The 25081-nt window shown below is 52.6% G+C and overlaps 1 protein-coding gene and 1 non-coding gene across 3 annotated transcripts in view; both read right to left on the bottom strand.

The window, feature by feature from the left end:
• The window catches only part of GLIS1 (GLIS family zinc finger 1), a 237257-nt gene that overhangs the window by 181140 nt on the left and 31036 nt on the right, over positions 1-25081 (bottom strand). The gene's annotated exons all lie outside the window — the stretch shown is intronic.
• On the bottom strand, positions 5197-5260 carry LOC123571058 (U7 small nuclear RNA). Its single transcript, XR_006695230.1, has one exon. It is a non-coding gene; the product is annotated as a U7 small nuclear RNA (small nuclear RNA).

Here is a 25081-nt window from a genome sequence, read left to right as displayed (position 1 = left end):
CATAAATCAGTCAGTACGGTGTCTGGCACACAGCATGCATCAGGGATGTTAGCAGGTACTAGCCTTAGCTCTTCTGTTTCTAGCCCTAGCAGAAGCCCTGGCACAGGCAGGCATGGGGAATGAAAGAAGGACCGAGGTGCCCGGTAAATGCTTGTCAGGAATGGAGTGTCACAGCCCTGAACTGGGTACCCTGGGGAGGTACTGAGCACCCATCAAGAGAGACCCTCAAGAACACAGTGGGTGGTCACTTGCTGGGGATGCTGCAGAAGGGATCTGTGCATTGGGAGGACGTAGATTAGAAGGACGAGGGCTTTGTACAGTCCTTGCCAGGCCTGAGACTTGGGGACTCTCCCGACCCACGCCGCCGGCCAGAACACGGACAATTTTACGGAGCTCAGTTTCTTAATCACCTTATTCTGCCGGGGCTTAGAGTGGAATCTTTTCCCCAAATTGGACATTTATGGGGCTGGAGTAAAGACGGAGAGCAGGACGGATGAAGTGTCCACATTCCAGCTGGGAGGTTAAGGGCTTTTGTGTTCCTTCCTTCTAAACTCCAAAGTTCCCAGCCAGGCCTGGGGGTGTCCATGTCTCCCTCAGATGGGCAGGGCATTCCTGGGTCCATGTCCTCCCCACCCCCAAGATATCTGTGTCCAGCTCCTCCTGCCCTCTCCGGAGGGAGCCAGGCTGCTAGAACCTCAGGGCCTCCCCAGAACTCAACACAGGACTGGCACCCAGAAGGTGTGTGTATTTATGGAATGTGTGAACCAAACTCAGCCTGATTTTCCTAACCCTGGGAAAGCGTGGGAAAGCCTAGAAGCCTCTAGAGGTCTCCCTGCTCCCTCTGACTCCTGGGATCTCTGTGGTCAGGACCAGCCTGGGCCCCTTAAGATCATGGATGGGGACCACTGCAGGTGAGCCTCACTTCACACTGCAAGGTGAAGCAACAAGTAGAGGTCAAAGCCACCAGGGTGGCTGGCTGTTCAGAGAATTTTGCTCTCACAAAAGAAATTGAGGGCCCTCCAGTACCTCCTGAAGCACAGTTTGGTTTCTGTCACTACCTCAAATCAAGAACTTTCAGTGGCTTACTAGTACCCACAGGGTCACCTCCAGGCTCTTCAGCCTGGCACTCATTCCCTTCTTCCCCGCCATGAATTTCCTTCATACAGCTCCCACACCGGCCTGGCGGGCCACCTGCCTCTCCTGTCCTCCTGGCCAGCAGGCTCCCAGCACCCCTACCCCATGACCACCTCTCAGCAGAAGTCCTGGGCCTGCTTCAGGGCAGGCAAGTGGAGCCTGGCTTGATGTGTGGCTTCAGGGAATTGGCTTTGTCCAGATCAGAGAATCCACCCTGCCCAGCCCTGAGCTGGAAACAGAGGACACAGAGAGTCATGCTGCCATCAAGAGACTCACGGGAGAGGAGACAAGCCAGAGCACTGGCGCTGTGGGGACCCAGAGGAGACACCCGACCTGGGCTAGAAGTCAGGGAAGGCTTCCTGGAGGAGATGCTGGCAGAGTTCTGAGAGGGAAACAGAAAAAAGAAGAAGGTGAGGAGGCATTTCCTCCAGCAAAAAGGCCATGAGCCAGCAGGTAAAGGTGAAAGACAGCAAGGCGGGTGTCCTGGCTGACCTCTGCCAATGCCCAGCTCACAGCAGCACCCCCCATCCAGGAGCCACAGACAAGGAGACTAGACAGCACGCAGCTGACCCTACATGCTGCCACACATCCCTGCACCTTCACTCCCATTGGAGCCCGCGGACATACCATTCCTTGTGGCCGCCCCGCCGCGGAGGACCGCGTCCCCAGAGCGCCGTGGTGTCTGCGCTGCCGGGCGCGATCTGTTATTATCCCCCGTCAGCGCTGCCGGCCTGTGTACATTCCTCCGTAATGAGTCTGACCTCCTCGGCAATGTTTAATCAGAGTCTAATCGACCCTGGCTTTGATCTGCTGCATTTTCTGCAAAAACCCTGGTACCTGATTTTTACAATCTGATTAGCAGGCTGACTCTCCGAAGCCAAAATTACCCTGAGTTGCAGAGATCCCTGCTGAGTTCTTTGTGTTTTTTCCCCTCTCTTCCAACAAGTTATTTCCTGAGACAACTGTCACTTCCCTCCTTGCCTGTGACCGTCTCCGTCACCCTCAGCTTTCACATCCAGTCAGTTGTCAGGTCTCAAATAGTGGGTCCTAACCCATCCCCACCTCTCCCCAGCGGCTTCAGCGCTGGCCACCGCTACCACAGTCTGAGGCTCCTGCCCCTGACTGGCCCCTCAATCTGTCCTCCGCCCCGCAGCCAGATCTGCTGGGAGCTGCTGCACTGTGCTGAGCCATCTGGCCTCAGGAACTGCTCCCTGCTGAGCCCTCCAGCCAGCCTCACCTCAGATTCTCCCCATTCCCTCTCATGCATGGGTTCCGTCAGAAACCCACCCTCCCCCTCTGCCCCGGCCCTTCATCTAGTTCCCTCTCCCCATCATCCACCAGGCTGCTCGCTGGCCCCTCTCCACTCCCACGGCCATGATCTCAGCTGCCCACCTATGGCCATTGTTCCTTCCATCTCTCCCACCAGACTGCAAAGCCCCTTTAGGAGGTTCTCTCTCATGCTCCACTGTTTCCCCACGAAGCGGAGCAATGACTGCCCTGAAGCTGGGTACTTAGTAAGTGAGGGAGGAAGGAAGGAAGGAAGATTCCCTTGCAGCCCATTCTGGAGGCAGCGCACTGCCAAGTCAGACCATGGCCCCTTCTTATCTTTCAGCTCCACAACGGCACAATTCTCCACTCCAGTTCAGCCTACTCCACTTTCTACCAGCCCCCGGGCCTCTCTCATGGAGGACATTGCTTTGTTCTCATCCGCAGGGCTTTTTCCCTCCAAAGTGGGAAAGAAGGGTGAGAAAGAGAGCAGAGCTCCTTGTGAGCACAGGAAAATGGTCCTTGCTTGGTTGGTGGCAGACCCTGAGCTGGGCCCTGGAGGCACAGATGAATCAGATCCTCTCCCTCTCCTCGGGAAGCTCACAGACTGTGGAGGCAGCGAGGGGAGCAGATAAACTGGAACGCGGGGAAAACAGTGCTCATCTCTGGCCAAGGGAACTGACTCTGCTTGAAAAAGACAGGAAGGAGTCCAAGAGGGAGCATCTGAGCTGGGTTTAAGAGAGAAATAGGAGCTCTCCAGCCAAGAAAAGAATGACCATGCAAAGGCACAGAAGCATGAGAACATGTGGCGGGTTCAGAGGATGGGAAATGTTCCGGGTGGCTTGAATGGAGGTGGGAGTGGGGCAATAAGTTTGCTGTGGCCAGATCACCAAGGGCCTTGTCCACCATGCTAGGGAGGTGGGACTGTGCCCTGCAGGATCACCGCGTCCATCACATAATTGAACTTCCTGACGGTGTTGAGCCCTTTCTTTGCCCTGGTACACGGTGGATTCCAGAGCTGTGTATAGGAGGCTCCCAAGAGCTACTCCACTGCCAGTGAGGCCACCGAGGCTCAGAGAGGCCAAGCGACTTGGCCAAGGTCACACAGCCTCTGAGGGGCAGAGCATGGACTGGAACCTAGAATCTCCTGAAGTTAAGGAAAGGTTTTCCCAGGATGGAAGCAAACGAGAGAATCACGGTGGGAGCACAACTAGAGCTAAGCAGGAAAGCTGGACTTGGAAGGGGCCGCTCGCCTCTTGGGCAGAGGAGGAGGAGAGTAGTCCCAGCTCCCAAGGCCTTTCATACCCTGTAAGGCACCACCCGTCCACCTGGGTCTCTCACACATTTTGGGGGGGTGGGCAGTGGAAGGAAAGAAAGTCTCCTGAAGGCTTCCCATGGAGCTCTTTCACTAATTATTTACTCCCAGCCATTCCAAGGAGACCCTGAGACAACATCTATCACCTGGTCCAACCAGCTAGCCCCACTTCACCAAGCCCTTGTGTGTCAGGCTTTACACAGTTGAGCCCCCCACAATAATTCCTCAGGGAAGACAAAGTACATCCTCGCTCTCCTCACCCTGTGAGAGCCGAGGAGCTTCCTGAAGGGCCCCCTGCTGTCAGGTGGTTCTGTGCATTCTCTTCTTCAAGCCACAAGGTCTGCTTACATGCTCTGGGTCCCCCCAGCTAGGAAGGGGCAGCACCGGGTCAAAGCCCCTGCCGCCCACCACCCAGCCAGGGTCTTCCCATAGCATCTGGCCACCTCCTTCACAAAGGGACAGATGGTGCGCAGGAGTTCTGGCTAATGGGGGTTCCAGTTAACCAGGTATCACAGGGTGTTCTCTGCCCCAGGCCCCCATGTCACCAGGGAACAGTGACAACTGCTCCCACTTGCACAGGCTCCCAGGCACAGGGGCTTGACCTCCCCGCACCTCTCACCCCAACTCAGGGAGCCGGTGGTGCCCACCACATCATAGATGAGGAAGAGTCCTAGACGCAAGCAGGCCTGGCTGTGCCCCTAGCCCCGCCTCAAGCCCAGAGGACCCGGCCTCTGGCGCTCCCTGGGGCCATCAGGATCACCGCACTGTGCTGTCGGGGCTGAGGAACTGGGGCTGCCTCGCTGGAGGCCACACTGGCCCTGCCCCAGCGCGTTTCCTGCTTAGCAGGCTCTGGCCCTGTGTGTGGTGTGCTGACACCCGCTCAGTCCCTGATTCAGGGCGAGCACCTCACCAGACTCTCATTCAGTTCTATTTTCTCTGCAAACATCCCCACAGGCCCATCACTCCCTCCTGTGCCCAGGAATGCAAGTATGGGCTCATGGGGGATAAATCTGTCTGAGTCTGTATTTTGACTAGTCCCTACAAAATGTACTCTGAGCACTTTGCAGGGGAAAGGTAGGGAAAGGGGAAGAGGTGGCGGGTAGAAGGGGGCTCACCCCTCGTGCAGCTGTGCAGTCCTGCCAAGCCAGGGACTAGGGATTAGACCCAGTCTTTCTGGTGCCGCCTTTCCCACCGCCCTCTCTGCTCTCCTGCCCATTCCTTAGTGCCCAGGCCAAATGCTCCCTCCTCCACAAAGACTTCCCTGGTCTCCCGACTGGGAACTAGGATGTCCTTCCCGAACTCCATAGCACATTCCTCCTCCCTCGTCTCACGCTGACGAGTGACTGCCTTGCTTTCCCCAGGAAACCCTGAGCTCCTCCAGAGCAGGCCCACAGGCCCTGTACGGTGTCATGTACAAGAAGAGATGCTAAGGAAAAATCTGCTAAATAGCTACATTTTTAAAATTGGTTTCTGTGTGTGTGTGGGATGTTTTCTGGTGAAAACCAGAAAACCTGCCAGAAAAATTCTAAAAGGGCCATACCACTTGTTTTTACATTTTTACTGAGTGCCTGATCTTGCCCAACGGCAGCGAATTCATTTGGGGGCACCTTGAGGACACCTGCTGGCAGAATCTATAAAGGCCCAAGAGTAGTGTAGAGGTACCAGCCACACCCCAGGCCAGACTCTGGGGCGGGCATGGCTGAGGAATAAAACCGTCACGGTAGTCTTAGAACTCCAGGGTCCACATTCTTCCTCAAGCCCCCTGCTTTCAGTAGCACTTTGTGGACGGCTGAATACATTCTCTCAGGTCGTTTGATGGTTTCCTTACACGTGGGGCAGGTTAAGAGACCAGCCCAAAGGTACAGTTGGTCCATGTACCTCAACACTCATTCAAAAGACATTAGAGAGACGTGGAGAGTTTCAATTCAGAGCAGTAAGTGCTGTGATGGAGTAAAGCAGGGGGCAGTGGGCATACAGAGGAGCCACAGCCCAGCCAGAGGGAAGGAGGCCTCAGAGGCTTCACAGAGGCACCAACTCACAGCAGCTGCCCTCCTTCCCTAGGCGAAAGGCATTTACCCCGGCTGGCCTCTGGTTCCAGTCCTCCCTCCTGGCTGCAGCCCTCCACTGTCTACCAAGTTGACCCACCTGTTGAGTCCCATGTATCTTCCCATCCAGAAACATCTTGAACTGAGAGTCAGCCAGACCAGGGCAAGTGACCACAGAGATGGGGAGTCGCAGCAAGATCTGTGCTGTGACCTTTCTGCCTGAGAACAGTAGAAGGCAAGTGCTCAAGAGGTCTTCATTCTCAACACTTAGCCCAAACAAACACTTACTTCTCCATTTGGCCACAAGCAGTACCAATGCCCTGTGTGACACTGGGCAACTCTGCCCCTCTCTGGACCCACCATAATAGCCTGAGACCAGACCTCTCCTGTCCAGGAGTGTGGCATCTGTGATGTGTTACCCCCCACCAGGCCCCTCTGAGAGGCATCTCAGTGCCTATTACTGGCCCCTGCAGATGAGGTCCCAGGAGCTCAGCTGGGCCCTCAGGCCCCTGGCCCTTGCCAGCCTTCACTTGCCCATATGTGCCCTTCAGAGCTGGTTTATCCCCACCACTTTGCATCTCTGGGCTACATGTAGTAAGTGGAATACCTTTCCCCTTCCTGCCAGGCCAACACAAGCCTATCTCTTCCCAAATGAAGCTCTCTCACACTTTGCACTGTGCTCCCTAACCCTGAGTCATACTATGTGGTCATTATCTGATACACAGTGGCCTGCCCCCTCTGCTGTGAGCTCCCTGAGTCAGGCCTGAAGCCTGATTTATCTCTGGGTCCCCAGCATAGGCTAGAAAAGGTGAAGAACAGGAATCAAACATCAGCCACACATACACAGTGAGGGCATCAGGCCAGGGAGCCTCACCACCCAGCAACGCTCGGCACCACAGCACCGCATCTTCAGGGCCACAGGCAGGGATGGCTCACTGCCCCAGGCTCCACTGCCCCCATCAGCAAATGACGGGGAACAGGGTGGTCTCCAAGGCCCTCACTCTGTGAAGACCTGTGCTGCAGGACACAGCTGGGGCAGCTTCCACTGGTCTCATATGAGACATGGCAGGGGGCTCCTTCAGGAACCAAATCTCAAATGGCTTCTGCCTGAACTGGCTGCCAAATGGTCAGTTTGGAGGGTGGAGAAAGGACACTTTAACACTACAGAGCCTCTTGGCCTCAACGTCTGCATCTGGCAATGGACGTGACAGAACAAGCAGGACACTGGCGCAGCCTGCGCTGTCCAGTGCTGTTCAGAGTGCCAGGGCCATCTGTCTTTCCCTCAGTCGTCCAGAGAGGCAGGCAGGGCAGCGACGATTAACCCCTGTTTTCGGCTGAGAAAATGAGACTCAGGAGGCAGGACATTTGAACTGGCCTTAACAGACAGAGAAGGAAGAAAGGGCTTTTCAGCAGTGGGGTGGGCATCACCGGAAACAGGCGATGATGTCGATGCGAAAACTGTCCAAGGGTGTGGCTGAAGCAGGAATAATAAAAACCAGGTGCCACTCCAACTGCTTTGCATAAATCTAGACATGTAATCCTCAGAACCCCTTGAGGTGGATACAATTATGTCCCCCTTTTTACAGCTGGGGCAACTGAAGCACAAGTAACCTTCCCGAGGTTATCCAGCTAGCAGTGAAGGAGCAGGGACGAAGCAAACCCAGGCTCCAGGGTACACATTCCTCCTCAAGCACTTGCCCGCACTGCCTCTCAAAAAGGAAGGAGAGGCCAGGCGCTGTGGCTCATGCCTGTAACATGCCTGTAATCCCAACACTTTGGGAGGCTGTCAGGAGGATCACTCAAGGCCAGGAGTTCAAGATCAGCCTGGGAAACACAGCAAGACCTCCATCTCTACAAAACATTTTTAAAAGCTAGCCAGGAATAGTGGTTACACACCTGTAGTCCCAGATACTCAGGAGGCTGAGGTGGGAGGATCACTTGAGGACAGGAGTTTGAGGCTGTAGTGGGTTATGATCACACCACTGCACTCCAACCTGGGCAACAGAGTGAGACCTGTCTCTTAAACGAAGGGAGCCCATGAAAGCCTCCTATTCAGTGGTGCCTGGCCCTTAATTAATATCTGATGAGCAAACAAGTGGGTGGGTGAACAGAGAGTCTCAGCATCTCACCCTACCTATGATATTAGCTCCCTGGTCTACAGCCCTCATACCATTGGCTGGGACCACTTAGTCCCACAGCTCTCTCTTCCCACCCCCGAGCTCCGTTTCCAGCAGGAAGATTTGAGAGGGTCCTATGGAGCTCCAAGTGAGGCACACAGGGCGGCTACTAGTCCGACTCTGACCTCAGTCCCACCTCCAAGCTCCTGCCTTGCAGGGCCCACCACGCCCTTGCTGCCACACCATGGTCAGGCTTGCTCTGGCTCTGCCTTTGTCTTCCTGGCTGCAGGCCCCTGCCTCTGATTGCTCAGTTTGATTCCTGAACTAACCCTGTCCCCATTCCCCTCCCAGCTGATGGGTCCCCACACACCTCAATTTTACCATCACTCATGGCCAGATTCTAGTCAAAGCCCTCCAAAAACTTACTCCCACGTAGGCCAGGGTACCCACCTCCACTCAGGCTAGGTCGCATCCCCACTGTGTTCCTCCCCAGCTGTACCCACAGTGGGGGCTTCAGTGCCCAGGCCCAGCCTCTCTTACCACCTGCTGCCCACAGAGCCCAGTCTGACCCAGCCCTGCCTATCTCATCATTGCCCCTCCCACCACCACAGGAGACACACACGAATCTAAATCCAAGTTCCTCAAAGTCTGGCCTTTTGCCTGTTGCCCACAGAATCTTGGGCCCACCCTGGACTCCGTGAGCAGAATCACTGGAGAAGATGAGGCCTGGGAGGACCCCGGGCCCAGGATCCCAGATCCACACGGACGGGGAGAAGCTGAGCCCCCTGCTGCTCCATGCTCTCCACTGTCCATGAACTCCTCCACCACTGCTCCTCCTCCATCCCCTCTCCCTCTCCCAACAACCCCCTTGCCTGGAGCTTCCACACCTTTTCCACCAGCCACTCCCTGCAGCCACTCAGCCAGCATCAAATCATACACTGGCCAAGCTTTGACTTGCTAATAAAGGGTCCTTCATTTCTGCACAGCTCCACCTTACTGAATTTGGTTTCTCTAAATGACTTTATATTCCTTTCATGGCCAATCCCGACCTCCCTCCTACCCCACCTCCAACCCAGAGTCACACCCACCCAGCATTACCAAGTTCCACAGTTAAACCAACTCTGCCCCAGAGACTGTGTTTCTGAAAGCATAGAGAGATGTATATTATCATTACTCTAGTCCCAGCATGGCAGCAGCAAGGCCCATATGGACGGGGGTCATCGAAGACGGAGGAGTTGCACACCTATAATCTGACCTGGAGACAGTGTCTGGCAATTTCACGCCCAGCCTGCAGCCCACTCTGCAGTCCTCCCTATCTCTGTTAAACACCTGACCCCTCAAACTGCCTCCCTTTTTCCTAACCCAAGCTGTCTTTTCCTTCTCATCCAACCTCTCTTTTTCCCCAACTAAAGAGAGAAGGATTTGAAAAGCTATTTCTAAAACTACTATAGAACAATAAAGCCCCTTTTGAACTAAGCACACCATGTAAGGAGGCTTAAACTCACTGCCAGACTCAGTATCCTGGAGTTCAACACTATGTCATATCCTTGCTCAAAAGCCCTCCATGGCTCCCCACTGCCTGAAGAGTAAAAGGACTCAACACAACCATAAAATAGCAACTGGTATTCAATGTACTTGAGATGTGCATGGAAAGAATGTAGCAATAACGTGAAGGATGTAACAATAACAATAAACATAGCTAGCAATTATTGAGCACTTACTATGTGCTTTACACACATTAATACATTACCCTACAGGGTTATAGTAACCTTCACGACAGCCTTGCCAGGTCAGTGCCACTATTGTCTCTGACTTAGAGTTGGGGTTGTGCTGAGAAACAGGGCTTCCAGCAGCTCTGTTTCTCAGCCACTGTGGGTGCAGCTGGGAGAGAGATACGGAGGGTATGGGCCCTAGCCTGAGTGGAAGTGGGGGACCCTGACTCAGGTGGGGGTGAGTTTTTGGAGGGGTTGGCTAGAAGCTGGCTGTGAAGAAGGGAAGTTGGGGAAACCCAGGCCATCCCAGCTCAGGCCTGCTTTCTCCCCACTGGGCTGGAACCACACACTTGCCCAAGGCCCCTGCAGGCCCAGTTCTCTGGATGGGGGGCACCACCACTCTAAGCAAATCCCAAAGTCTTCCAGGAACCCACTCAATCTTCACTGGCTGGACTGGCCTGTCTGTCAATGAACTCCCAGGGGCCCATCTCATCCCAGGAAACACCTCTAGAGCCCTTCTCTATCCCTCTACATCCATGTCCATCCTTTCTGAGAGAAGGTATGTCCCTCACAGGTGCACAGCACTTCACAGTATAAGGGTGCTTCGTCGAGACCTCGTATCAACCCAGAGAGAGAAGCAGGGCAAAGTACATTCCACTCTACAGACAAGGAAATCATCATGACACCATATGTTCTAGGCACTGTTTCATAATTTAATCCTCCCTACAGCCTCTTCTGAGACGATTATCCCCACTTTACAGATGAGGAAACTGAAGCAGAGAAGAGCTGTGACTTGCCATGGCCCCATGTCAAGTCAGTGGCAGGACTTGAACCCAGGTCTCCCTGGGGTAGTCAGTCTCTGGAGGCTACCAACATGGCCAACTTAACCTCAGAAGATCCATCTTCCCTGCTGCTGACCATCCCAAACCTTCTGGACACCCAGACCTGGGGGGCAGGCATCTGGCCAACCACTTGAGACGGTTCTCAGCAGCCCCTGCAGCCAGAGGTCAGAACTGCTAAGTCTGGCTCCGGCGTGCTCCCCCAGCCACCACATCCCATCCTGGTCCCACAGCACCCCAGCCAGAGCTGCCCCCACAGCCCAGCCTCTCACCCCCGCCCACAGATCCAAATTTCCATTCCCTCAGCAGCATGAGCTCAGTGGGGAGGAAGGCAATCTGATTACAAGCAGTCCTGGCCTTGGGGTCGCCAAGGGTGTGGGCATCATAAAGCAGGAGCCCTGGCAGCACTGAAGAGGGGAGGGGATGGTGCAGGAAGCCCGGGATGTCGAGGCAGGGCTCTATTACCACCACACTGGGTGGCCTCCTGAGCCTCAGTGACCCCACCTGGAAAGCGTGCCTTTTCATCGATCACTGCCTTACCTAACCCTCCAGATGGCTGTGTCGCTCAAAGTGACCTTGATGAGAAGATGCTTTGGGAAATAGGAAACATGACGCAGACACGAGGAGGCTGTGTCATCACCGTCACTCTGAACAAGCTCTCCTTGAGCGCCTTCCCCAGGCCAGGCCTGACGGTGGGCACTGGGCTCATGGAGAGGAGGAAACAGTCCTGACCCCCGCAGTCTACTGCCTGGTAGGGGAGACAGGCAGCAGGCGACCACCACACAGGTGCCTGGTGCTGCATGGAGGGACACTCTAGGGACTGCAGGGACCCAAAGAAGGGGCTCTGACCCAATCTGGGGTCAGGGCAGGTCTAGGATGGCCCCCTGAATGAGTTTGAAAGACCAGCGGGAGTTGGCCAAATGGAGGGGGTGGGCCCTGTAGGTGAGAAATGGCAGGGGTAAAGGCATTTAACCCTTTAGACGTGGGGTGCTGGGGGAGGGGTGACAAGGAGAGAAGACATTAGCAAAGCACACAGCACACCATAGGTGCTCAGAATGCGGTTGTTCTCTTCCCCTCCCCATACCTCACCCTGTGGACTCAAGTCCAAGCTTATACCTCCTCACTCCCTTTCTGCGAGTCAGCTGGCCCTGCCAGGAACCCTTTCTGCCTTCTCTTCTCAGTGGGCTGTACCCAGTGTCCCTGCTGGCCCAGGAAAGCCCTGCTGACCTGACCTCCTGGGCATCAAGCTGGGCCCAGCCCATGAATTGAGCTCATGCAGAGGGGGCCCTGCTGAGGTGGCAGCACCACCCAGGAAGAAAGCCCAAGCTGGGCTGACACTGCTGGGATTCCAGCTCCACCTCCTACAGGCTGTGTGGCCTTGGGCAAGTTGCTCAAGGGCTCGGACCTGAGACTTGGGGTAGAAGGAGTTACTATAGACTGGGCTACATGGGGCACACAGTGCAGTCCTGCACACACACTAGCAGGAGCTAAATTCTCACTATCATAGTAAATTGATGCTGCCTCAAAAAATCCAGGCTGTAGGGTCACTCGGTAAGCATGAAATGTCGTGCAGGACAATGGTTACTAGTATGGAAGGGTGGCTGAAAACATGGGCAGCTCCGATCGTGCCTGCGAATAGCCACTGCACTCCAGCCTGGGCAACACAGTGAGACCCCCATCTCTAAAAATATATAAATATATATACTGGCTCACTACCTCCCCAGACACTAGGGACCAGGGCCAGGCAGCAAATGGTTCCTAATAAGTCAGGGAAGGCAAGTCAATGAAAACATTACGATCCACAGTAGGCCCACATCCATTTCAAAAGCCCTGTGTGTAATGAAGCCCTGCAGGCCGACAGGCAGCTGGGGTAGGGATGGGTTGAGGAAGAGGAAAGCCCCAGGCTCTGCTGCTCCCAGCTGGTCTGGACTGTGTGGCCCAAATCCCCAGTTATGTGACCATGGGTCATCATCTCACCTCGAGAGCTTGCAGCTCCCATGTGTAAAAGGGGAGTGAGAGGCCTCCAAGGTCATGGTGTAAGTCTAAGGGGAGGATGTGTATGAAACACTAACTGGCAGTGAAGCGTGAAGGAGTGGCAGGAGAGAGAAGGAGAGGTCAAGGAGAGTCAGGCTGGGTGAGCCGAAGACCTAACCAGAAGAAGGTGGTGGATGGGGCACTACAACTGACTTGTCTGTCCTCAGCCAGCCAGCTGGGAGCTCCCTGAAGGCAGGGACCCATCTCACTGGTGCCACAACTGCCAGGTAAGTAGCAGGCACTGAGCAGTGAATGTCCAGCACAGCAGAGGGCTCAGCCCGACCCTGAGCCTCTTCCCTCCACCCTGTGTCCTGGGAGGCCCCAGGTCCAGTTCAGGAAGGCAAGAGGGGCACGGGGCAGTAGACAAGAGCTTGGAGACCAGAGCCAGAACAAAGGAGGGAAGATGACCTGGAGAAGTGTGCTGCACTGGGACCCAAAAACTGGCTTTTACTGAGCACCTACTGAATACAAGGGTATTCGGTTTACATACAGTGTTTCATTTAGCTCTGGCAACTACCGCTAGAAATGAAAACTCTTCATCTGTTAAGAAGGATTAATCAATGCAGCCAAGATCACTCATTTTAGGAGAGGCTCAGGTCTGCCTGACCCAGGCACCAGGGGCCTTTCCTGGCCCTCTTTGGCCCCTAGCTGTGGGTGCCAGAGCATCTCTTGAGAATGCAGGCAGACTCACAGTCAGGAGGCTGCACTCCAAGTCCAGAAATGTCTCAAATGCACGAAATCCCCAGGGCTTCTCCACTCCCAGCAACTGCTTTACAAGATGGGACAATTCTGAAGGTTTCCCTCCCCGCAGGGAGCCAGCGAGCTCCAAGCCGTTAATGCTTTGCTCAGCACAGGCCTGAGTTTAATAAAACTAGAAGCAGCTTATGGCTAACAATAAAAAATAATATTTTTCCTTCAAGCAATTAAATTGTAATATAGATCTCACTAATTCCTTCCTGTTCTTTCCCTTGAGATCTCAGATCAAGCAACAGAAGAAATAAATTATGCATCACTATTCCCCACTTGAAACTCAAGTTTTAAGGAATCTAAGGGAGAAATACTGCCTCCATTAAGGCAGAATGTGAGGATTTTTACAGAGGTTTCACATAACAAGTTACCTTTCTACAAAACACGGGATCCACGACCCAGACCCATCTGAAAGATCGAAAAATGCACCACTCGCCCTTTCTCCAAAGAACCACAGGGTGTGAAAATTAATCTTACCAAAGTATGGCTAAAAACTCTCCATGGCCCCCTCTATCTACAGGAAAATAAACCAAACTCCCCCACCCTCACCCTACCCAGCCATGCTCATGAGGCCTTCCAACTTTATTTCTCTCCGTTCCCTCCACGTGCCCTTCCGTGCAGCCAAGCAGAGCTCACTGCTGTCCTCATACGTGCCGTCTGCTTTCCCACCGTTATGCTTCCCCCATGCCTCCTGGAACTCCCTTCCCGCCAGCGCTCAAGGGCCCAGCTCTCACCCAGAGCCTCGCCTGTCTCCCTCCCTCAGCTGGAACAGGACATCATTCACTCTTGGAACTCCTACAGAACTCCGTCCCTTTCAACCCTGGCTGACAGCCTCTCGAGATGGCCACACGAGTCTGGGAACAGAACATCTTCCACGTGGCATCCCCATGCAGCCCCTCTCGAGTCGCTTCACTGTGCTTAGCATGGTGACCAGTATTTTCACAGGAGGTGTGTCCATATTCACTGGGTGGATTCATAAATGAATTCAATAACCTGAGACTTGGGGTAGAAGGAGTTATTATAGACTGGGTCACACAGGGCACACAATGCAGTCCTGCACACACACTAGCAGGAGCTAATCATAGTAAACTGATGCTGAGGACTACTCTCAAGACCACGGGAGGGAGCTGGGAGGAGGCAGGACAAGAACTTTTGGACATTGCCTGGACAGTGGGAAGACAGTCACAGCAATAAACCCCAAGAATGACACAACAGCAGGCTCTGTAAGGAAAGTGGAGGAAAGACAGCAATGCCAACCTGAGTGGGTCACTCTGCCCAAAATCCTTCAGAGGATCCCCCTGCCGACTGGCAGAGTTGGGACTTCCTTAGCTCTGCATTCAAGGCCCTCTGAGGTTCTCACTCTACTGCCAACTTTCACTTCCTATTCCAGTTGCTTTGCACATGCAGTTCCTCCCCACCATTCTGCCTAAAGGACCTCTCTTCATCCTTCAAAGCATGGTTCAGTGCCACACCCCCAATCCCACCCTCCTCTGGGGACTACTGTCTGCTCTGGGGCCTCCCCTTACCCAGGCTGTCCTGTGACAGGTTCAGGATGTGATCCACCCCCAGCAGAGATCCAACCCCCTGCTCAGGGCTTGGGAAGCGTCCATGGAGCTAAACTACACAGCAGAGGAGGAAGGAGAAACAGCTCTTCTGGAAGCATCTACCCATCCATCACACTCCTTCCACAGTCCAGCTAACACTTATTTAGCACATATTCTGTGCAGACACTGTCCTAAACACTTTTGCACATATCACCTCACTTCATTCTAGCAACAACCTAGGAGGTAAGTGTTACTATGATTATTTTACAGATGAGGGAACAGAGGCACAGAGAGGCTAAGCAACTTGCTAAAGTCACAGAGCCCATAAGAGGTGGAACTGGGCTCAGAGCCAGTGGTTCTAACTGCTACAACGAACACTCTACGTAAAATACAAGGGCGTGTATTGGGATGGGGACAGAGCAGAGTTATTCTAGCGACCAAAGCCCTCACGTTTGAAAACCTCCCTGTCTCCACATCCGTTTCCTGACATCTGCCCTCTTCTGTGCTGCCCAGGCCAACATTCCGAGGACTCCCCACCCCACCCACCCCATTGCCCCAGACCAGACAGCAAACAAACAGGAAATGATTAAAGAACCAACCAGAAAATCTCATAAACTCTCCCAGGAACACGCCCTCCCAGCTCCAGTGCGAGATGTCTGAGCTGGGGAAGGACCTTAGGCCACAGCTCTGAAGACAAATGCAACAGGCAACATCCCCTCAGAATGCACTCCAGAGGATGACGCAGAAGGAGTTCCAGGCAGTGATTTTCCATCCGGAAGACTTCCGAGTCCCTGATGTCAGGGAATGGGAACAGGAGCCAACTCGAGCCTCTGCATCTATATCCCCTCACCCTCCCTAGAAGGCAGCTTTTGACCCACAGCCTTCCCTGTAACCCAAGGTTCTCTCTCACTTAGGGTCCAAAAAGCTGACAGAAAGACTGGCTGCCCTGCCCAGGTGGCAGGTCATCCTCCTCCTCCGCCTCCCAAGCGCGCGCCACTGCTTGTGGGCACTGGCCCCGCTTCCCCATCAGGGGTGAGACATTTGTGAACTCAGAACACTTTGGCCAAGCCAGGGACCTCTGTTCAGCCCTGCCACCTGGGTCTGGGTAGATGGAGGCTGCTGCCAGAACAGAGCCAGTTCCTGAAAGGCCCACAGGCAGAGCTTCCAGCCAGGGATGCCCTCCAGATTTGCTGCCACCTCTCCACCAGGCTTTCCCCTCGTTTCCCTGCCATAAAAACTCAGCCCCTTCCACAAGCATGCCATTTCATGGTTTATGAGCCCCTCGACCCAGATGATCTCATTTGACCCTCACCACGAACCTGTGTGGGCAGCACCAAACCCCACTGAGGAAATGGGGTTGGAGACTGAAGTGACTTGCCCCAGGTCCCACAACTAATAATGACCATCAGAGTCATAAAAGGAGCCACCTAAGAGCAACAGTGGGTGTGTCTGCCACACACTGAACTGTGCTATGAGTTTTACAGCCGTGATTGTTCTTTTTTTTTTTTTTTTTTTTTGAGACAGAGTCTCATTCTGCCACCCAGGCTAGAGTGCAGTGGCGTGATCTCAGCTCACTGCAACCTCCACTTCCCAGATTCAAGCAATTCTCCTGTCCCGGCCTCCTGAGTAGCTGGGACTACAGGTGCACACTAACACACCTGGCTAATTTTTTTATTTTTAGTAGGGATAGGTTTCACCATGTTGGCCAGGCTGGTAGTGAACTCCTGACCTCAGATGATCCACGCACCTTGGCCTCCCAAGGTGCTGAGATTACAGGCGTGAGCCACCATGCCCAGTCGATTGTTCTTGATGCCTGGTCTTAGTCTGCTCAGTTGCCATGACAAGATACAAGGTCAATATCCCTTATCCAAAACGCTTGGGACCAGAAGTGCTTTTGATTTCTTTGGACTTTGGAAGATTTGCATTATGCTGACCAGCTGAGCATCCCTAGCCTGAGAATCCAAAATCGAAAGTCTGAAATGCCCCAACTGAACATCATGTTGGCACTCAAAGAGTTACGAATTTTGGAGCATTTCAGATTCCAGGTTTTCAGATTAGGGATACTCAACCTGTACCACAGACTGGGTACCTAAACAACAGAAATTTACTTCTCCTGGTTCTGGAGGCTGCAAGTCCGAGATCAAGATATCAGCATGATAGGTTTCCGGTGAGGTGTCTCTTCCCAGCTTGTGGACAGCCATCTTCCCACTGTGTCCTCACATGGTAGGGAATGAGAAAGTAAGCTCTCTGGTGTCTCTTCTTGTAAGGTACTACTCCCATGCTGAGGCCCCCACCCTCACGGCCTCACCTAATCCTAATTACTTCCCAAAGGCCCCATCTCCAAATGCCATCATATTGGGGGGGTTAGGGCTTCAACATATGAATTGGGGGAGATATACAACCCTAAAACACAGAGAGGTTGAGTGATCAGCAAAAGGTCACACAGCCAGAAGGAGGGCTGGGATTCAAATCCAGGCTTCCCTGACCCAAAACCAGGACTCTGAGCTGGGACGCCTCTATCACGGGATGGCAGAGCCCACTACATGCTCAGCCAGGGTCTCAGCCAACTGTCTCACGCTTCCTCAAATGGGAACATCTACAGTGTGCAAGGCCCTCGGCCTGGAGGAACCAGCAGACGAAGGAGTAGTCAGATACTCCTGTTCCAGATGCGCCCCCGGGCCACTGCCAGCCCTCACCTCCCCCTCATCACAGCCCTGTGCCATAGAGTCCCTCCTCCTCCTTTCCTCCCTGTTTTCAGGTAAGGAAACTGAGACCTAGAGGAAGGGGTGGGAATGGGAGGGTACGCAGCTCCGTGGCTCCAAAGCTCTGGGTTTCTTCCTGTGACAGCATCTGTGAAGCGCGTACATCTCGGCCCAAGACAGCTGTCAGGAAGGAAGGATGGAGGGTAACGTGAACAAACGCATGACCTCTGCTCGTGTAAATGCATGGAGCACGCATGAGGGTGGGTCCCAAAGAGCGTGGAGGGGTCAGATCCAGCAGCAGTTTGGTTTTTGCTCTTCTTTGTAAATTTGAGATACAATTCACGCACCACAAGCTTCACCCTTTTAAAGTGCACTATTTAGTGGTTCTTACTGTGTTCTATAACTATCACCACTATCTAATTCCACAACATTTTCATCACCCAAAAAGAAACCCGTACCCATTAGCATTCACTCCCTATTTCCCCTCCTCCCAGCCCCTGGCAACACTAATCTATTTTCTGTCTCCATAGATTTGCCTGTCCAGGATGTCTCATGTAAATGGATTCATATAACATATGACCTTTTGTGTCTGGCTTCTTCCACACAGCATAACGTTTCCAAGGCTCATCCGTGTTGTAGGATGTCAGTATTTCATTACTTCTATGGCTGAATAATATTCCATTTCACAGATACAGCACATTTTGTTTATCCATTCATCAGCTGATAGACATTTAGGGTTGTTTCCACTTTTTGGCTATGATGAATAATACTGCTATTAACGTTTTGGTACAAGTTTCAGGGAGACACATGCTTTCAATTCTCTTAGGTGTAAACCTAGGAGTATAGCTGGGGGGTCAAATGGTAACTATGTCAAATGGTAACCTTTTGAGGAACTACCAGACTATTTTCCGCAGCAAAAGCACCATTTACAGTCCCACCAGCAGTGTATAAGGATTCCAACTGTTCCACACTCTTGCTAACTCTTGTTACTGTCTTTTTGATGACAGCCATTTTAGTGGGTGTGAAGTACCGTCTCATTGTGGATTAGGCAGGGTTCTGAACTCCTGACTCAGGAAGAGTCTTCTTCCCCCAAGAAGAGGAAATTTGGGATTCAGAACCTCCCAGAGCTCCCGGCTGTCCAACACCCTCCTCCGCTGTCAAAAGGAACACTTACTGAGAGTGCTCATGGCATGCCAGGTACTGTTCTAAGCCCTATTGTGGCCCCATTTTACAGATGCAGAAATTGAGGCATAGAAAGAAATGACTGCCCAAGTTGGTAAGTGGTAGAATCAGGATTCAAATCTAAGCTAGAGTCTGGCTCCAGGGCCCTGGCTCTTAACCACTAGGACCCTCTGCCTCCTGCGTGAAAAGAGACACTGCTGCAAACGTACTTTGTTTGAAAATGAAAGAACTGGGCCGGGCGTGGTGGCTCACGCCTGTAATCCCAGCACTTCGGGAGGCTGAGGCTGGTGGAACACTTGAGGTCCGGAGTTTGAGGCCAGCCTGCCCAGCATGGAGAAACCCCATCTCTACTAAAAATACAAAAATTAGCCAGGCATGGTGGTGGGCGCTTGTGGTCCCAGCTACTCTGGAGGCTGAGGCATGAGAATCACCTGAACCCAGGAGGCAGAGGTTGCACTGAGCTGAGATTGTACCACTGCACTCCAACCTGGGTGACAGAGCAAGGCTCTATCTCAAAAAAAAAAAAAAAAAAAGTCCAGCTTCCTCCACAGTCAGCCCAGGCAGAGAGTTGGCATTTAACAAATGTTCATGGAAAGCAGGCAGGCTTCCCGTTTCCCCGCTCCTGTATTTGCCCACGTAGGTGACTTTTATGGCAGATCCCTTTCTACTCCCTGCCATCACAGCAGCAGGGTGCTGTGGGGTCAGAAGGGGCTATGGCTGGAACTCCAAGGTCAGTGCTCCTCCCCTTACCAGACTGCCTCTCCAGGAGGATGCCAAGGCTTTCTCCTCACCTGTAAAATGGGGATAAGAATAGAACCTACTCACAGGGCAGTGGTGAGTTGGCACAAAGAAAGTGCTCAGAACAGTGCCAGGCACAGGGTAAGCATGCAGTACACATTAGCACACATGAGCGTGCCCCCGGGTTCCAGGTAGGGGAGCTGTGGCCTGCTGGGAGAGGGTGGCAGGGGTTTCTAGACAGGGCAGGAACAGGAGAGAGAGATGGCTGACCCAGAGCCACCTGGCCACAGGCCAGAGTTTCCCTATCACTGCTGTGGGTCACATTCACAGCAACAACCTCAGATAGCAGGATGTGAGGGGAGGGGGCTACTCTCCAGGGCAGGGGTTACTGCCACTTGACAGTTTGCCCTGAAACTCAACCCAGCCCAATTAATGAGGAACCCTGTCAGCAAGGTCTGCCTTGGGACCTCAGCCACAGAAGACTCTGGTCACATTCCCTGCAAGGTCATAAAACAAAGAGCCTACCCTGACCAGTCTGCTAACATCCACCCACAGGCCTCAGGATCCTGTCTGCAGAAACGTGGCCTGCCCACAGGGCTGTGGGAGCATGGCACTGAAGGCCATCACGGCCTGTCCTCTTGAGGGGGTTCTCCTGACACCCAAAAGGCCTCTGCTGAGCGTTGTGGCATCAAGGCTCTCATCTGCTCAACAGATCTTCTCTGGCTTCAAAGTCGGCCAGACCTAGGCTCCCCAACCTCTGCTCTGCCACTCGCCAGCATGGGCAAGTGGCTTTAGCTCTTTGAGCCTCTGCTACGTTAGATGTAAAGACTTACCTCATCCTTCCCTGGCAGGGCCCTGGTGGAAGCCAACGTTTATTGCCTATTTGCTCTGTGTTTGGCACTGTTCTACGCATTTTCTATGTATTAACCCCACTTTATTTTTACCACCACTCTACAAAGTAGGTACTATTATTATCCCCATTTCACAGATGAGGAAACAGAGACAGAGAGGTGTAAAAGAGACTCATACATGGGGCACCTGGTACAGGCCCTGGCACCCAGAGCTGCTCAAAAGCATTAGTCAGGCCGGGTGCAACGGCTCATGCCTGTAATCTGAACATTTTAAGAGGCCAAGGCAGGAGGATTGTTTGAGGCCAGGAGTTTGAAACCAGCCTGGGCAACATAGCAAGACCCCATCTCAAAAAAAAAAAAAAAAAATTTAAAATTAACCAGGCGTGGTGATGCACAACTATAGTCCTAGCTACTCAGGAGAATTGTTTGAACCCAGGATTTCAAGGTTACAGTGAGCTATGATCACATCACTGCACTCCAGCCTGGATGACAGAGTGAGAACCTGTCTCTACAAAAAAAAAAAAAAAAAAAAGCATGAGTCCTCACTTTTCCAAATAGATCAAGGCAATAGGACAGCCCTTGACCCAAAGAGTTCACAGAGCAAACTAGTCTCCAAACAGCCCTGGACACAAACCTCCTAACCCAAGGCATTCAGAGCCCAGAGGGAGGTGCTCAGAATACTGCCTGCCTGGGCCGGGACGGCTTTCCGGCCCCTCATTGGTAAAATCGGTGCTGGATGGGCCCATCACTACACAGACCTTCGGTAGCCTCACAACTCAATGACCACGTCCAGCAAGACGCAGGGCAGGGCGAAGCACTCCTGATCCCTCCACAACCAAAACCGCACACATTTAAGCCTCTCAGATTTTCCTATTTTAATCAAGCCTAGCCCAGAGCAACATTCTTCAATAAGGGGGATTTGTTTAGCTTGTTCTGAGAATCAGTGTTGCCTACTAAACAAACAACCCTTCTCCCTCAGTGGCACTTGTGCATTTAAGATGATACGTGGCCTTTCAAAAATCTTCTCTCTCTACTTGGAAGCAATGTTTGCCCACAGCCAACACTGCAGAAATTGGGGTGCTCCCCCAGGACCACCAGGTCTGAAACAGCACCTTGCCGAATGGCACTTTCCAGCGGTTCCCGCCTGCTCGCTGTCAGCACTACTTTCCACCCCTTACACAAATTTATGGCAGGAATAAGGCAGGCATTAGCCATCCTGTCTTACAGATGAAGACGTCAGGGCACAGAGAGGGGAAGTAACTTACCCAAGGACACACAGAATTAGTGGCAGGGCCATTCGCTTGTTGAGCCAGTCCCTGCCCTCATGGGGTCTTTTAATTCAGTGGACTCCCCACCTTGCACCATACACAGCCCTGCCGCCCTGGGCCTGGGTGAGCAGATAAACTGTGGTGAGGAAGTGGGAGGGAGGGGAAAGGAAGGGAGAGAAGGGGCAGGGAGGAGAGTTCATTTAGGGCAGAGGGAGCTTGAGGAGCGTACTGTGTGTGAGCCCATTGCTTTCCATGTCAGGGAGCCCAGGTTCTCTCCAAGGGGAGCCGGAGGGCAGCCTGGCCTTCAGCGGGGCAGACCTCAGTTTAGCCCCTGGCTCTGTGGCTCTAGCAGCCCCCAAACCTGGAGCAAGTCACTTCCTCTCCAAGCACTGGCTCGTAGTGAGCGAGAGCGGAAGTTAAAGGAGGCCACTACTGTCTGTAACCCTCCACATGAGGCATGATGGTTGTTAGCATTACTGAATTTACAGGGGTTGCAGCTTGCCAGCTGCTTTCACAGGCACCACCTCATGGGAGGCAGAAAAGAGAGTCTCCTCCCCATTTTGCAGATGAGTAAAGTGAGGCCAGGGGAGGAGAAATGAAGAGGGAGCGCATGAACCCACACCTGCCCCCAACGCGCACCCAACAGCATTGCGCCAACGAGTGAAGGAGGCATTTTGCTTCTCAGGGCTTTTCCAAGGCCTCATGCTGCTTCCTGGGATGATCTAGCAGATTCTAACTCAGTGTGGGGGCCCAGTTCAGAACTTCCACAGCTACTATCGCATTTGATTGCCACAGCTACCATGTATCATACAATGACACCAAGCCCTGGGAGGAGAGAGCCACCTGCCCAAGGTGCCTCCTGGCAAGTGGCAGTGATACAGCCAGAGGGTAAATCCAAGCTGGCTGACTCCAAAGGCAGCTTCCCCATCCCCACAGATTCCTCCCTCACTCTGCATCTAAATAAAAATCAGGCAGCAAATCTCCAGGGAAATGGCAAGTGCTGATCAATACAGGATGTTAGAGAAAGTCAATGTTGTCAAAAGCAAACTTTTCCTCTTGGGGAGTTGGAGTGGGGAGGAATCTTTCCTTCTCTCTTCTCTGCAGCTTCTGCTCCTATAAAACAACTGGTAAGCTAGTTAGAGGTCCTACTGAGACATTTAAATATGAAAAGAAAATCCCATCTTGCTCTCATTAGTTCTCAGGTCACCTGCCACCAGGTGTGCAGAAAAGAAAAAAAAGGTGAGTTTTCTGGCTGTGCTCAGTCCTGAGACAGCAGCTGCCAACCCCAGACTCCTTCTGAGACAACAGGAGGCAGAAGAAGGGAGGAAAGGAAAGAAGGGAGGTGAGGGGAGCCTTCCATCCCAAGCTGTTTCCACTTTTTATATTTACCCAAATCCTTTAATTAGCCTCCGCGGAAAGACTCCCAATTAGGCTAATCCTGCCACTGAGCTTTCCCATCAATGCTCCCGGGAAGTCCGAGGAAGGCCAAGGGAATACCCCAGGAACTGGTCCAGCAGGCAGCCAGGCCAACCCTTGCTGGCCATCTGCTGTCCCCACACCTCCCACCGGAGCAGCCTCGGGAAAGGCTTTGGAATCAGAAGGACTGGATTCTGCTGCCATCCCCTATATGCAGTGACCTTGAAAAGTGCCTCAGTTTATCTTTAATAATGATAATATTGGCTAATGTACTCTGGGGCACACCTAAGGGATCGATATTATTATTATGCTCATTTTACAGGTGACCAAGGAACCAAGGCTTAGGTTAAGTAACTTGCCCAGTGTCAAAGACAGTGAATGACATAGCGGGGACCTGGAAGCTTCCTACAAACTGCAGTCAACATTCTTAGCCCCATGCCATTCTGATTCCCCTTCAAGATGGTAACAACCTCAGAGTTGTTAGGCTGACGGGCTGGTCTCTGTAGGAAAGCACTTACATGACAGAGTCTGGCACACAGTAGGTGCTCAAAAAACATACGTTCTTTTCCCTTCCCTCTTTCCTAGATGGTTGAGAGGAAGAGGGACTCTTTCTGTCCTTCAGACCTCTATGCAGCCTAGGTCCCTAGATGGGAAGTGGTGACAAACAGTCCTATCCCAGCAAAGGGACCGCCTGCCACCTTCAGCATTTTCTGCAACCAGCTGAGGGGGTGACTCCACCTTAAAGGCCCCACCAGGGACTGCTTCCTTCTCTCTGAACCTGGCCTTTCAAAGGGGCTTTCATTTATCGGCCTTTAATGTCTCACATGATTTAATCGGAAACACGTGCCTTGTAAATATCGTCTGTCATGTTCCATTAGGTTCACAGGCAAAAGTACAAGTCAATAAACAAAGGTTGTAGCATAAATCTACCTTGAACACATAATACCTCAAATAAGAAAATCAAAACACATGTGGCCTCTGACCTGCAGAGTTTCACGAGCAGGAACTCGGGGTATACTCAGAAACATTTCTAAATGTTCATAATTAATAGGGAAGCTGGGGCTGGCCCGTTAGCATAGTGCACGAAAAGCCCTTCAACAAAAGAATCTGCCTCACCAGCACCTGTCAAATCACTAAGTGCTCCTGGCTGGACCAAAACCTAGATTTCTCCTCTGCAGAAAGACTCCTAGAGCCCCAGAAGCTTCTTTTTTAAAAGAAAGGACATTCTCCCCACCCCCCATTTTCCTCATATGGGGGATGCAGGAAAGGATAATATGATAAAAGCCCTCCTTCCTCCCTTCCAGTCCCCTTCCTTCCCTGGCACCTTCCCAGGCTGTTCTGAAGACCTGAAATGGAGGCTGGGGAAGCAGGGAGAAAGAAGATGAGGACGAGGTATGGGGAGTCACACAACCTAGAGTTCAAGTCCCAGCTGCCATTTAGGACCATGAGGCTATTATCTGCAACTTGTCTGATCCTCATCTAATAGGAAAGCAGTTAACAACATGTTCTGTTGCAAGATTCTTGCTATTAAAGAAATCAAAACCTGCCGGGTGCGGTGGTTCACACCTGTAATCCCAGCACTTTGGGAGGCCAAGGCGGGTGGATCACGAGGTCAGGAGTTCAAGACCAGCCTGGACAATATGCTGAAACTCTGTCTCTACTAAAAATACAAAAATTAGCCAGGCATGGTGGTGAGCGCCTGTAGTCCCAGCTACTCGGGAGGCTGAGGCAGGAGAATCACTTGAACCTGGGAGGCAGAGGTTGCAGTGAGCTGACATTGCACCACTGCACTGCAGCCTGGGCGACAAAGCAAGACTCCATCTCAAAAAAAAAAAAAAAAGAAAAGAAAAAGAAATCAAAACCATTTATTGATTTTTTCCCCCAAAAAGAAATGAAAGTGAGCATTTACCATCTTATCTTTTGTACAGATAGGGTCTCAGTATGCTGCCCAGGCTGGTCTCAAACTCTTGGGCTTAAGGGATCCTCCTGCCTCAGCCTCACAACGTACTGGGATTAAAGGCGTGAGCCACCATGTCTGGCCAACATTTATCATCTTAAATGAGATACTAGACAAAGAAGGCGCTCATGTACCCCTAGTGTGTGCCCCACTCCAGGCTTGTGCTTTCAGACATGCAAAGCCATCCAACCTGGTGAAGCTCTCCCCAGAGCTT

Source organism: Macaca fascicularis, chromosome 1, assembly GCF_037993035.2.
Source record: "Macaca fascicularis isolate 582-1 chromosome 1, T2T-MFA8v1.1".
NCBI classification, from domain to species: Eukaryota; Metazoa; Chordata; class Mammalia; order Primates; family Cercopithecidae; genus Macaca; species Macaca fascicularis.
The sequence above is the reverse complement of the archived record's forward strand: the minus strand, read 5'-3'. Positions and strand labels throughout refer to the sequence as shown.